Source organism: Notolepis coatsorum (assembly GCF_963971535.1).
Source record: "Notolepis coatsorum genome assembly, chromosome: 12".
Lineage (NCBI taxonomy): Eukaryota > Metazoa > Chordata > Actinopteri > Aulopiformes > Paralepididae > Notolepis > Notolepis coatsorum.
Genome location: NC_140176.1, coordinates 80935538 through 80948254, shown reverse-complemented (window position 1 = coordinate 80948254; position 12717 = coordinate 80935538). Strand labels below are relative to the sequence as shown.

The 12717-nt window shown below is 46.1% G+C and overlaps 1 protein-coding gene across 2 annotated transcripts in view; it reads left to right on the top strand.

Annotated features, from left to right (window-relative positions):
• The window catches only part of terf1 (telomeric repeat binding factor (NIMA-interacting) 1), a 47923-nt gene that overhangs the window by 13303 nt on the left and 21903 nt on the right, over positions 1-12717 (top strand). The window lies entirely within an intron of this gene.

Below are 12717 nucleotides of genomic sequence, written 5' to 3'. Positions count from 1 at the left end.
GCCTCCTCACGCTAGTGAGTTAGAGGCGAGCCTTCACCTGTCATGTCCGGTCCGGGCTTTGGGGTTTTACCTCAGCCGGACTCAGGACCTCAGGGCTACCGATCAGCTTTTTGTCTGTTACGGTGGCTCTCGCACTGGTAAGGCACTGTCGAAACAGCGCCTGTCCCATTGGTTGTGCGAGGGCATTGCCCTTTGCTACACGTTGGCTGGGCTGGCCCCCCCCTGGGGGTGTCAGGGCGCACTCCACTTGTGGGGTGGCGGCCTCTGCCGCCCTGTTAGGAGGGGCCTCGGTGGAGGACATCTGTGCTGCGGCCTCATGGTCCTCCCCGGGTCCCTTCGTAAGGTTTTACCTCATGGACATGATTGGGGATTCTGTTTTCCAGGCGGTTCTGAGGTCTGGAACTTCCCCTGCTTCCCGCCTTTCGGTGGGTTACCAGGGATGTGTGGGTGTGGACCGCAAGGTGTTGTGTCACACGTGGTCCCGCCTGTGCTGTGCGTTTGGAGGTTCTAGTTCCCTCTTTTCGCACTTGGGTGGAGTTGACTGCCGCCCCCTCTTCACTAGGAAGGAGGGGTGACGGGACTCCCCTCCCCCCTGATGTGGGCTTACGGGTCCTCAGGGGGTACATTTGTCGGGCCTCGCGTCTGCTCTATCTCGATATGGCTTAAGAGCGGGACGCAATGTCAGTACGAGTATATAACGATAGGTTATGTATAGGGATGTCCCGATCACCTTTTTTTGCTCCCGATCCGATCCCGATCATGTGATTTTGAGTATCTACCGATCCCGATCATTCCCGATCCGATCAATAAAAAAAAAAAAAAAAAAAAAATTATCTTAATTTCTCACATTACATTCACCCTGAATGTTGACGTTATCCAGGTGAAAAGTTAACTTCATTCAAGCGAGGCATTTGCATTTGCAATCCTTGACATAAATCATTTGATGTATAATTAAATCAAAGGAAATGCGTTTGGGTCTGAGTGTGGCTGGTCTGCCGTTCTACAGCTGGATACTATTAGTTTGTTTTGGCAAAATTCTTCTGCTCTGTGACTGTGAGTCTGTGACAATAAATAAATGAATGGTGATATGCAATTTAAAACCAAAACTAAGGCCTCAGTATGAGTTTACCTACCTCCCAGCACAATGTGCTCCAGCCTGTTGCTTCATGAGATGGCAATAACATACATAGAGCAATGGCGCCATCGTCTGTAAAAACCAGGTGACTGCACGTCTGCTAAAGAAAATGCAATCAATGTTTTTGTTATTTTTTTATTTAACAGTATCCAACAGGATTCACTTATTGCAGCACAAACAAAATAAATATAAAGCGTATAGTTATATATCAGTGGTGCACCACAAAATAAAATAACCATGTAAAACAAATAGTGCAGAATTAAGAATAGTGCAGCAATAACAAATGTACTGGTCTGGTAGTGCAAGTAACAGAGGTAGCTTGACTTTACATTCAGTCATACTCAATGACTCATAAATAATAAAATAAAATATAAAAATTGTCTTAGTGCAGAATAATTCTAGTCTAGACTATGAACTAGTCTAGTTTTAAAATTAAATTAACAGCAGCAGCTCAATGAAACGTGACAAACAACATGTATATATTCAAATATAAATTGTAAATAATGGGATATAAAATTGCAACACACTTTTAAATTAACCCTTGAAATTTGAATGTACTCTAGACTATGACCTAGTCTAGTTTAAGCAGCAGCTCAATGCAATGTGAAAAACAACGTATTTCACAATTCAAATATAAAATGTAAACATGAGATTTTTTTTAAGGGAAGCCTAACCCCTTGAAATTTGAATGTACTCTAGACTATGACCTAGTCTAGTTTAAGCAGCAGCTCAATGCAATGTGAAAAACAACATGTATATATTCAAATATAAATTGTAAACAATGGGATATAAAATTGCAACACACTTTTAAAATTTTTTAAGGGAAGCCTAACCCCTTGAAATGTGAATGTACTCTAGACTATGACCTAGTCTAGTTTAAGCAGCAGCTCAATGCAATGTGAAAAACAACGTATTTCACAATTCAAATATAAAATGTAAACAATAAACATGAGATTTTTTTTAAGGGAAGCCTAACCCCTTGAAATTTGAATGTACTCTAGACTATGACCTAGTCTAGTTTAAGCAGCAGCTCAATGCAATGTGAAAAACAACATGTATATATTCAAATATAAATTGTAAACAATGGGATATAAAATTGCAACACACTTTTAAATTTTTTTAAGGGAAGCCTAACCCCTTGAAATGTGAATGTACTCTAGACTATGACCTAGTCTAGTTTAAGCAGCAGCTCAATGCAATGTGAAAAACTACGTATTTCACAATTCAAATATAAAATGTAAACATGGGATATAAAATATTAATTTAAACATGGGATATAAAATTGCAACCAACACGCTTTTTTTTTCTTTTTTTCTGCACTCTATTCTTACTCACTGTCTGGCATCACAATTAAGTGGAGATTTTTTTTTAAGAAAACCAGCATCTCTACCCTCTCAGCTGAGAGCCGATTCCTTTTCTCATCCAGGACGTTGGACACTGCACTAAAGAGTCTCTCACTGTCCACAGAGGTGCAGGGGGCACCGAGAAACTTGGTTGCAACAGCAGCCAGTGAGGGGAAACGTGAGACATTATCTTTCCAGTAGTGCAGGGGATTGCTTTTCCTAGGGTGGGTTTGCTCTGAGAGATAGGTCTGTACCTGGACTTCAGCTGATGTACTGCTCACAGACCGGGCCTCGAGCGGATTCTCTCCCAAAATCTCATCCATGACCCTGCCCAGGCAGCTGCTTGTGCTTGCTTCTTCTTCTAGACGTGGTGTCTTGCTTCTAGGCTCTGCGCTGGCGTCTGCGGCCTCTGGCTCTCTGGCAGCCCTCTCGTCCTCCATCTTCACCACCTCCTGGATGAGCTTCTCCTTGGCAAGCCTCAGGTTGTCTGACTTTGTGAAGAATCTGAAAGTAGATAAATGTATCAATTACCCACAAGTTCACAACTAAGTCAGTCAAACATATGGCAAGACAACACACAGCATTTTATTTAGATAAGATTATTTAGCATTAATTTTTTTTTTAGATTATTCTTGCCTGTCTTTGTATCTTGGATCCAATATAGTGGCGATGGTGTATAGTGGCTCCACCTCTATCTCAGCAAAGCGGGTCTCCACTGCAGCTAGGAGCGTGCTCTTCATGGTTTTGACCCCCTGGTCAGTGGTCATCTCTCGAGAGAGTACACGTCTGAGGGCTGTTTGGATGAATGAAATGGATGAATGGTTTATTATTTAGAATATAAAATACATTTATTTTATAGTAAAATTAAATTATTAAAATATAGCAAATTATTAATTAATTTAATTATATAATAATAACCTGTTATTGCAGGGATTACATCAGCTGCAGATGCAGTGGGGTTGCTCACATCCCTTGTGAGTTCCTCAAATGGAACCAACACCTCAGCTGTCTTCTCCATCAGGGTCCACTGGCTGGCTGTCAGGGTGGTTGGGAGGGTGTAGTCGGCTGCATACACACAGAGAGCCCGCTTCTGCTCCAAGATGCTCTGCAACATGTAGAGGCTGCTGTTCCACCTCACAGCAACGTCCTGCTGTAGACGCTTGATGTCCATATTCAGGTCGTTCTGGATATCTTCCAGACGCGAATAGGCCAACGGCGAATGTTTGAAATGGCCAATGATTTTCCTTGCGGTGGCCAGTGTGTCTGTGACGCTGCGCTGAGACAGTAGACCCTCATGCACGGCAAGTTGGAGCGTGTGCGCGAGACAGCCCACACTTGTTACTTCCATGTCATCCATGGCCTTCTTCATGTTTCGCGCGTTGTCCCGCAAAATAACATGGACCCGTGACTTCTCAATTCCCCAACTGTTAAGCATGCCCAGGAGCGCCTCTCTAACACGATCTGCCGTGTGAGATCCTCGGAAGTTCTGCGTATGCAATGTAGCATGATGCAACTCAAACTCGGAGTCAATCCACTGAACGGTGAAACTAATGAGTGACATTGGACTCACTGAAGAACTCCATATGTCTGTGGTAAATGATAAAGCAGGCACACCTCTTAACATGGCTTGCAGGTGGTCACGGAGCTTGGTGTGAAGCGCAGGCAGAGCTTTGTCTGTGAAGTAGTGCCGAGAAGGCAGCTGATAACGTGGCTCCAAGTGCTCTATGAGACGGCGAAACCCCACGTTCTCCATCACAGATAACGGCTGGTCATCCAACGCGATGAATTCAGCTATCTTGGCTGTTATTTTCTTCGCCCTGTCACCCTGCTCTGGCAGTTTATCTTTCCGTTTAAAAGTCTCTGAAAGTGTCGGTTGTACAACGTGTCGGAGTGTAGTTGCAGCGATGTACTCGCCATGTTGTTGTTTGTGGCTTTTTTTCAGGTGACGAATTAGATTCGTGGTGTTGAACGCGGCTCTGTTTTTTCCTCCACGCGGAATCTCCTCCTTGCAAACATTGCAAGTTGCAAATGGATTGGCTTGACTTTGTACTTTAAAGTGCTTCCAAACCTCTGACATTTTTCTACTCCGTGGATAACGTGTTTCGGGAGCGACGTGTTGTTGTTGTGAGCGTGTAGGTATCTTGAGGGATTCGGCATACGTCACTCTTGCAACGGTGTAAATTAAAGGGAAGGTGTTTGTTGTGGACATTTCTTCTGCTGTGTGTGACAATAAATAAATGAATGATGATATATTATGTAATTTAAAACCTAAACTAAGGCCTCAGTATGAGTTTAAGACGTGAACATGGTCATGTTTGTTGAATAATAATAATAAAAAAAAAAAAAAAATTATAATACCCCCTTTTTTTTTGACGCCGATTTTTTTTTTTTTTTTTTCTCCGATCCCCGATCCAATGAAAACCACGTGATCGGCGCCGATTCCGATCACGTGATCGGATCGGGACATCCCTAGTTATGTATATACTGTACTGGCTAAGCGTCCCGCTCTTAGCGGGCCCTGAGGTCCCTTGGGGGGGGTTCTGATGGAAAACTCTTCCCGAGGAAGGGTGAGTGGTGACCACGCCCGGTGTCTTATAGTAAGCTACTGGAGCGGGGCCTGGTCAAGTGTTTTTGGGTGTTTTGTTTTCGTTCATGGAGTACAGTCAGTACAGGAGATGAGGTATATCTCGATATGGCTTAAGAGCGGGACGCTTAGCCAGTACTCATATAACTAGGTTATATACATAACTTATCGATTATTATACTTGTTTCAAGCACATCATTGCTTAAAACTTGTTTTTATTTAAAATCTTGCCGTGTTGAGTTCTCTCTCCTGATTGGATGAAGTGGAAACGGGACACAGTTTACTGCAGAGCGGAGGTACTAGGAGACCCATGTTACTGACCAAACACCCTATATCAGTGGTGGCTGTTTACTGCAGAGCAAGAGGGACTGGGAGACCCATGTTACTGACCAAACACCCTATATCACTGATGGCTGTTTACTGCAGAGCAGGAGGGACTAGGAGACCCATGTTACTGACCAAACACCATATATCACTGATGGCTGTTTACTGCAGAGCAGGAGGAACTGGGAGACTCATGTTACTGACTAAACACCCTATATCACTGATGGCTGTTTACTGCAGAGCAGGAGGGACTAGGAGACCCATGTTACTGACCAAACACCCTATATCAGTGATGGCTCCCGGAATCAAGAGCTATTTAACACTTATTTTAACCAAGGAAAACACTTAAAGCACTTTTAACCAGCTACGCAGGAGTGAATAAGCAAACCCTCAACTGTGACAATGGGGTTTCTCCCATGAAAGAGAATAGATGCTTTGCCCTTGCTTTGCTAACAAGGAAACTTTAACAAGGAGGGTTTTGTTCTTAATGAGGCTTAATCCTTTTATCCCCTCTAGGATTTCCGCAGCCTCATGAAACTCTACAATCACAAATTGGAGATTTGGGGGGATTCAGAAGCTGTGACATCGCTAGCCTTTAGCTATGCCCCGCTTTTCCTTTTGAATAATGGGTTCGCGCAGACGTGAGTCTCGAGTCAAGGTGCCGATCTGGCATTAGCAGTCATAGCTAATTGGGAATTTATCGTCTAATTAGGTGGAACCGTTCCCGGGGTGCAAAGGTGACTTGCTTAGTCATGATGGTTTCAAATGTATGATTGAACCAAACGACCATTTCGACCAAGGTTGAATTTAGATATATGTTCTAATGATAGGCTCTAGGAACGCTGCTAATTATCCCCTTTTAATGCGATCATGACATTTCTTTCTACTCGCATGTTTAGTTTTCAGAAGTATATCCCTACTTCTTAGGTAGGTATCGGGTTCCTAATTAATTTCTTCATTTTGGGGACCTAGTCTAAATATACTTGTGGAGGACGACAGTCATAGCAGTGGTCTCTAGCTCACCTGTAGGACAACAGAGACAGCAGTGGTCACTAGCTCACCTGTAGGACAACAGAGACAGCAGTGGTCACTAGCTCACCTGTAGGACAACAGAGGCAGCAGTGGTCACTAGCTCACCTGTATCTCACCTGTAGGACAACAGAGACAGCAGTGGTCACTAGCTCACCTGTAGGACAACAGAGACAGCAGTGGTCTCTAGCTCACCTGTAGGACAACAGAGACAGCAGTGGTCACTAGCTCACCTGTAGGACAACAGAGACAGCAGTGGTCACTAGCTCACCTGTAGGACAACAGAGACAGCAGTGGTCTCTAGCTCACCTGTAGGACAACAGAGACAGCAGTGGTCTCTAGCTCACCTGTAGGACAACAGAGACAGCAGTGGTCACTAGCTCACCTGTAGGACAACAGAGACAACAGTGGTCACTAGCTCACCTGTATCTCACCTGTAGGACAACAGAGACAGCAGTGGTCTCTAGCTCACCTGTAGGACAACAGAGGCAGCAGTGGTCACTAGCTCACCTGTATCTCACCTGTAGGACAACAGAGACAGCAGTGGTCTCTAGCTCACCTGTAGGACAACAGAGACAGCAGTGGTCTCTAGCTCACCTGTAGGACAACAGAGACGGCAGTGGTCACTAGCTCACCTGTAGCTCACCTGTAGGACAACAGAGACAGCAGTGGTCACTAGCTCACCTGTAGGACAACAGAGACAGCAGTGGTCACTAGCTCACCTGTAGCTCACCTGTAGGACAACAGAGACAGCAGTGGTCACTAGCTCACCTGTAGGACAACAGAGACAGCAGTGGTCACTAGCTCACCTGTAGCTCACCTGTAGGACAACAGAGACAGCAGTGGTCACTAGCTCACCTGTAGGACAACAGAGACAGCAGTGGTCTCTAGCTCACCTGTAGGACAACAGAGACAGCAGTGGTCACTAGCTCACCTGTAGCTCACCTGTAGGACAACAGAGACGGCAGTGGTCACTAGCTCACCTGTAGGACAACAGAGCAGCAGTGGTCACTAGCTCACCTGTAGGACAACAGACAGCAGTGGTCACTAGCTCACCTGTAGGACAACAGAGACAGCAGTGGTCTCTAGCTCACCTGTAGGACAACAGAGACGGCAGTGGTCACTAGCTCACCTGTAGGACAACAGAGACAGCAGTGGTCACTAGCTCACCTGTAGGACAACAGAGGCGGCAGTGGTCACTAGCTCACCTGTAGGACAACAGAGACAGCAGTGGTCTCTAGCTCACCTGTAGGACAACAGAGACAGCAGTGGTCTCTAGCTCACCTGTAGGACAACAGAGACAGCAGTGGTCACTAGCTCACCTGTAGGACAACAGAGACAGCAGTGGTCACTAGCTCACCTGTAGGACAACAGACAGCAGTGGTCACTAGCTCACCTGTAGGACAACAGACAGCAGTGGTCACTAGCTCACCTGTAGGACAACAGAGACAGCAGTGGTCACTAGCTCACCTGTAGGACAACAGACAGCAGTGGTCACTAGCTCACCTGTAGGACAATAGAGACAGCAGTGGTCACTAGCTCACCTGTAGGACAACAGAGGCGGCAGTGGTCACTAGCTCACCTGTAGGACAACAGAGACAGCAGTGGTCACTAGCTCACCTGTAGGACAACAGAGACAGCAGTGGTCACTAGCTCACCTGTAGGACAACAGAGACGGCAGTGGTCACTAGCTCACCTGTAGGACAACAGAGACAGCAGTGGTCTCTAGCTCACCTGTAGGACAACAGAGACAGCAGTGGTCACTAGCTCACCTGTAGGACAACAGAGACGGCAGTGGTCACTAGCTCACCTGTAGGACAACAGAGACAGCAGTGGTCTCTAGCTCACCTGTAGGACAACAGAGACGGCAGTGGTCTCTAGCTCACCTGTAGGACAACAGAGACGGCAGTGGTCACTAGCTCACCTGTAGCTCACCTGTAGGACAACAGAGGCAGCAGTGGTCACTAGCTCACCTGTAGGACAACAGAGACAGCAGTGGTCTCTAGCTCACCTGTAGGACAACAGAGACAGCAGTGGTCTCTAGCTCACCTGTAGGACAACAGAGACAGCAGTGGTCTCTAGCTCACCTGTAGGACAACAGAGACAGCAGTGGTCACTAGCTCACCTGTAGGACAACAGAGACAGCAGTGGTCTCTAGCTCACCTGTAGGACAACAGAGGCAGCAGTGGTCACTAGCTCACCTGTAGGACAACAGAGACAGCAGTGGTCTCTAGCTCACCTGTAGGACAACAGAGACAGCAGTGGTCTCTAGCTCACCTGTAGGACAACAGAGACAGCAGTGGTCACTAGCTCACCTGTAGGACAACAGAGACAGCAGTGGTCTCTAGCTCACCTGTAGGACAACAGAGACAGCAGTGGTCACTAGCTCACCTGTATCTCACCTGTAGGACAACAGAGACAGCAGTGGTCTCTAGCTCACCTGTAGGACAACAGAGACAGCAGTGGTCACTAGCTCACCTGTATCTCACCTGTAGGACAACAGAGACAGCAGTGGTCACTAGCTCACCTGTATCTCACCTGTAGGACAACAGAGACAGCAGTGGTCTCTAGCTCACCTGTAGGACAACAGAGACAGCAGTGGTCACTAGCTCACCTGTAGGACAACAGAGACAGCAGTGGTCTCTAGCTCACCTGTAGGACAACAGAGACAGCAGTGGTCTCTAGCTCACCTGTAGGACAACAGAGACGGCAGTGGTCACTAGCTCACCTGTAGCTCACCTGTAGGACAACAGAGACAGCAGTGGTCACTAGCTCACCTGTAGGACAACAGAGGCAGCAGTGGTCTCTAGCTCACCTGTAGGACAACAGAGACAGCAGTGGTCGCTAGCTCACCTGTAGGACAACAGAGGCAGCAGTGGTCACTAGCTCACCTGTAGGACAACAGAGGCAGCAGTGGTCACTAGCTCACCTGTAGGACAACAGAGGCAGCAGTGGTCTCTAGCTCACCTGTAGGACAACAGAGGCAGCAGTGGTCACTAGCTCACCTGTAGGACAACAGAGGCAGCAGTGGTCACTAGCTCACCTGTAGGACAACAGAGACAGCAGTGGTCTCTAGCTCACCTGTAGGACAACAGAGGCAGCAGTGGTCACTAGCTCACCTGTAGCTCACCTGTAGGACAACAGAGGCAGCAGTGGTCACTAGCTCACCTGTAGGACAACAGAGGCAGCAGTGGTCACTAGCTCACCTGTAGGACAACAGAGACAGCAGTGGTCACTAGCTCACCTGTAGGACAACAGAGACAGCAGTGGTCACTAGCTCACCTGTATCTCACCTGTAGGACAACAGAGACAGCAGTGGTCACTAGCTCACCTGTAGGACAACAGACAGCAGTGGTCACTAGCTCACCTGTAGGACAACAGAGACAGCAGTGGTCACTAGCTCACCTGTAGGACAACAGAGGCAGCAGTGGTCGCTAGCTCACCTGTAGGACAACAGAGACAGCAGTGGTCTCTAGCTCACCTGTAGGACAACAGAGACAGCAGTGGTCTCTAGCTCACCTGTAGGACAACAGAGACAGCAGTGGTCTCTAGCTCACCTGTAGGACAACAGAGACAGCAGTGGTCTCTAGCTCACCTGTAGGACAACAGAGACAGCAGTGGTCTCTAGCTCACCTGTAGGACAACAGAGACAGCAGTGGTCTCTAGCTCACCTGTAGGACAACAGAGACAGCAGTGGTCTCTAGCTCACCTGTAGGACAACAGAGACAGCAGTCAGGGGAGGAAACTAACTTTTTGGCTTACCAGCCAACTGGCGGGTATCTGATTTTTTTTACCAGCCAAATAGATTTTTTACCAGACAAAAAAAATCGCTAATTGTGATAATTACTTCTTTGTACGTCTTCGTCTAAATTGATTTTCAATCATAGTAAATTAATCACACTGTCTCTACTCTTCAAAATATTACATCATTAAATCACATATTAACATGAAAGAGGGAACTATTCTGGACTGGGTTGGGCTGAACTGGGCAGTGAAAGATGCTGGGTTGGGCTGGTCTAGGTTATACTGAATGATGAATTGAAAATGAATTGAAAATGGGGGACCCTGATGTAAACAAGACGAAAGTCTTTCTCTGGTCTGCATCCCCTTAACAATTGCATGTATTGAGCCGTACTGTACTGTACCCATTCTGCAATCTGTTAAATAAAGTTTTCATTCATCACAGCTCAACTACTAGGAATGTGTGTCTGACTCTTAAGTGCAGGAAATATTCATCAGAAAGGGGGGACATGATGGAGGGAATGGAAAGAGCAGGTTTGACAGGAGCAGGGTTGAAGGGATTGATTGATTGAAAAGTTTATTAACAGATTGCAGAATGGGTACAATACAGTACAGTTCAATACATACAATTGTTAAGGGGATGCAGACCAGAGAAAGACTTTCGTCTTGTTTACATCAGGGTCCCCCATTTTCAATTCATCATAACATATTGGAGTGTGGAGGAAGTGGACAAGGCATTAAGCAAACAGGACTGAAATGGGGGACCCTGATGTAAACAAGACTAAAGTCCTTCTCTGGTCTGCATCCCCTTAACAATTGTGTGTATTGAGCTGTACTGTATTGTACCCATTCTGCAATCTGTTAATAAAGTTTTCAATCAATCAATCAATACTGGGTTGGGCAGTGAAAGAACCAAGCATTTCACTGTAATGTAATAGCTAAATAAAACAACTTGAACTTGACTTGTTACATTTGCACTCTGGTTGTATGCCAAATGTATTCTGGTTGTACTGTACTTGTGCTGTAAGATGACAATACATTGGAACCGAATCGACAACGCTAGGGGTTCAGCAGGTGTGTTCTGAATGCCAAATATGACAACATCACCGTTGTGAAGGGCATATGGGCGAGTGGTGATATGCTGGGAAACCCGGTAATAATAAAATGTCACTCGGCTGCATTTAAGCAAAGCCGCTCAGTATAGTCGTCCACTATGTTGAATGCGCGTTATGGTAGCTTGTTACATGCTAGGTAGCTAGCCGGCTAATGCTGGTTGACTTGTCATTCTCATCCGACTCGAAGGAGACGCGTCGCGTGCTGTTGTTCGCCCCCATGTCAGACCGCACCGATATCCGAAAGCGACGACTCTACATGCAATTATTTTCATCCACTCATGTGTTTTTGTAAGTTTGTCTACGTTGTCAAGCCAGTGACAGGAGTCTGTAGGGCCGCACGCAGTGGTCTGTCCACTTCCCCTAGATGGGCGGCATCTTCTAGAAAACGAGTGTTCATTGGAGGAGCTTAGAGCGCATCTGTACAACGATGATGTTCATTGGTTATGGTCTGATTATTATGTGGCGCAAATGGGAGGAATCAAGGGGGGAGTCAGAGTTCGGTTTGTGCCAGTGAGCGAATCAGCAGATTGCAGAATGATTTTTTTGTTTTGTTTTGTAATTACTAGTACTCGCCAGACTGGCGAGTGCTCTTCATGAATTACTCGCCAAACGTAAAAAATACTCGCAATTGGCGAGTAAAGTGGCCTAATTTCCTCCCCTGACAGCAGTGGTCTCTAGCTCACCTGTAGGACAACAGAGGCAGCAGTGGTCGCTAGCTCACCTGTAGGACAACAGAGACAGCAGTGGTCTCTAGCTCACCTGTAGGACAACAGAGACAGCAGTGGTCACTAGCTCACCTGTAGGACAACAGAGACAGCAGTGGTCTCTAGCTCACCTGTAGGACAACAGAGACAGCAGTGGTCTCTAGCTCACCTGTAGGACAACAGAGACAGCAGTGGTCACTAGCTCACCTGTAGGACAACAGAGACAGCAGTGGTCTCTAGCTCACCTGTAGGACAACAGAGAGCATATATATATATATATATAAATGTTATTAAGTGAGGCCTTACACAGAAAGTTTGTGTAGTTGTCCTTCTTCCAGTATGGCTGCCTGTTACAGTTACTCTTACGGTTGTTGGTAACCACTTTCAAAAGAAAAGGTAAAACGTTGGAAAAGCATGATATTACTTTTCTACTGTGACTCGTTTACAAGATCCAGTAATAAGACACCAAATGATTATGTTTTTGTTGATATATATCAACACATGGCAACTGTTTTGTCTTCTGTTGCCATGTACAAAACAATGGTCTCTACGATACTGACAGCCATGCTGGAAAACGGAGAATTAAACAGATTCCATGCCAGGCCAGCCTGTAACCGTTACCACTTTCAAAAAGAAAATACCTTATTTCTGTACAGTAGTAGAGACGATGAAACACTGGGAAAGCATCATATTACTGTTTCACTGTGCCCTGTAATAAGGAGGACAACTGGGTGTTCTAAAC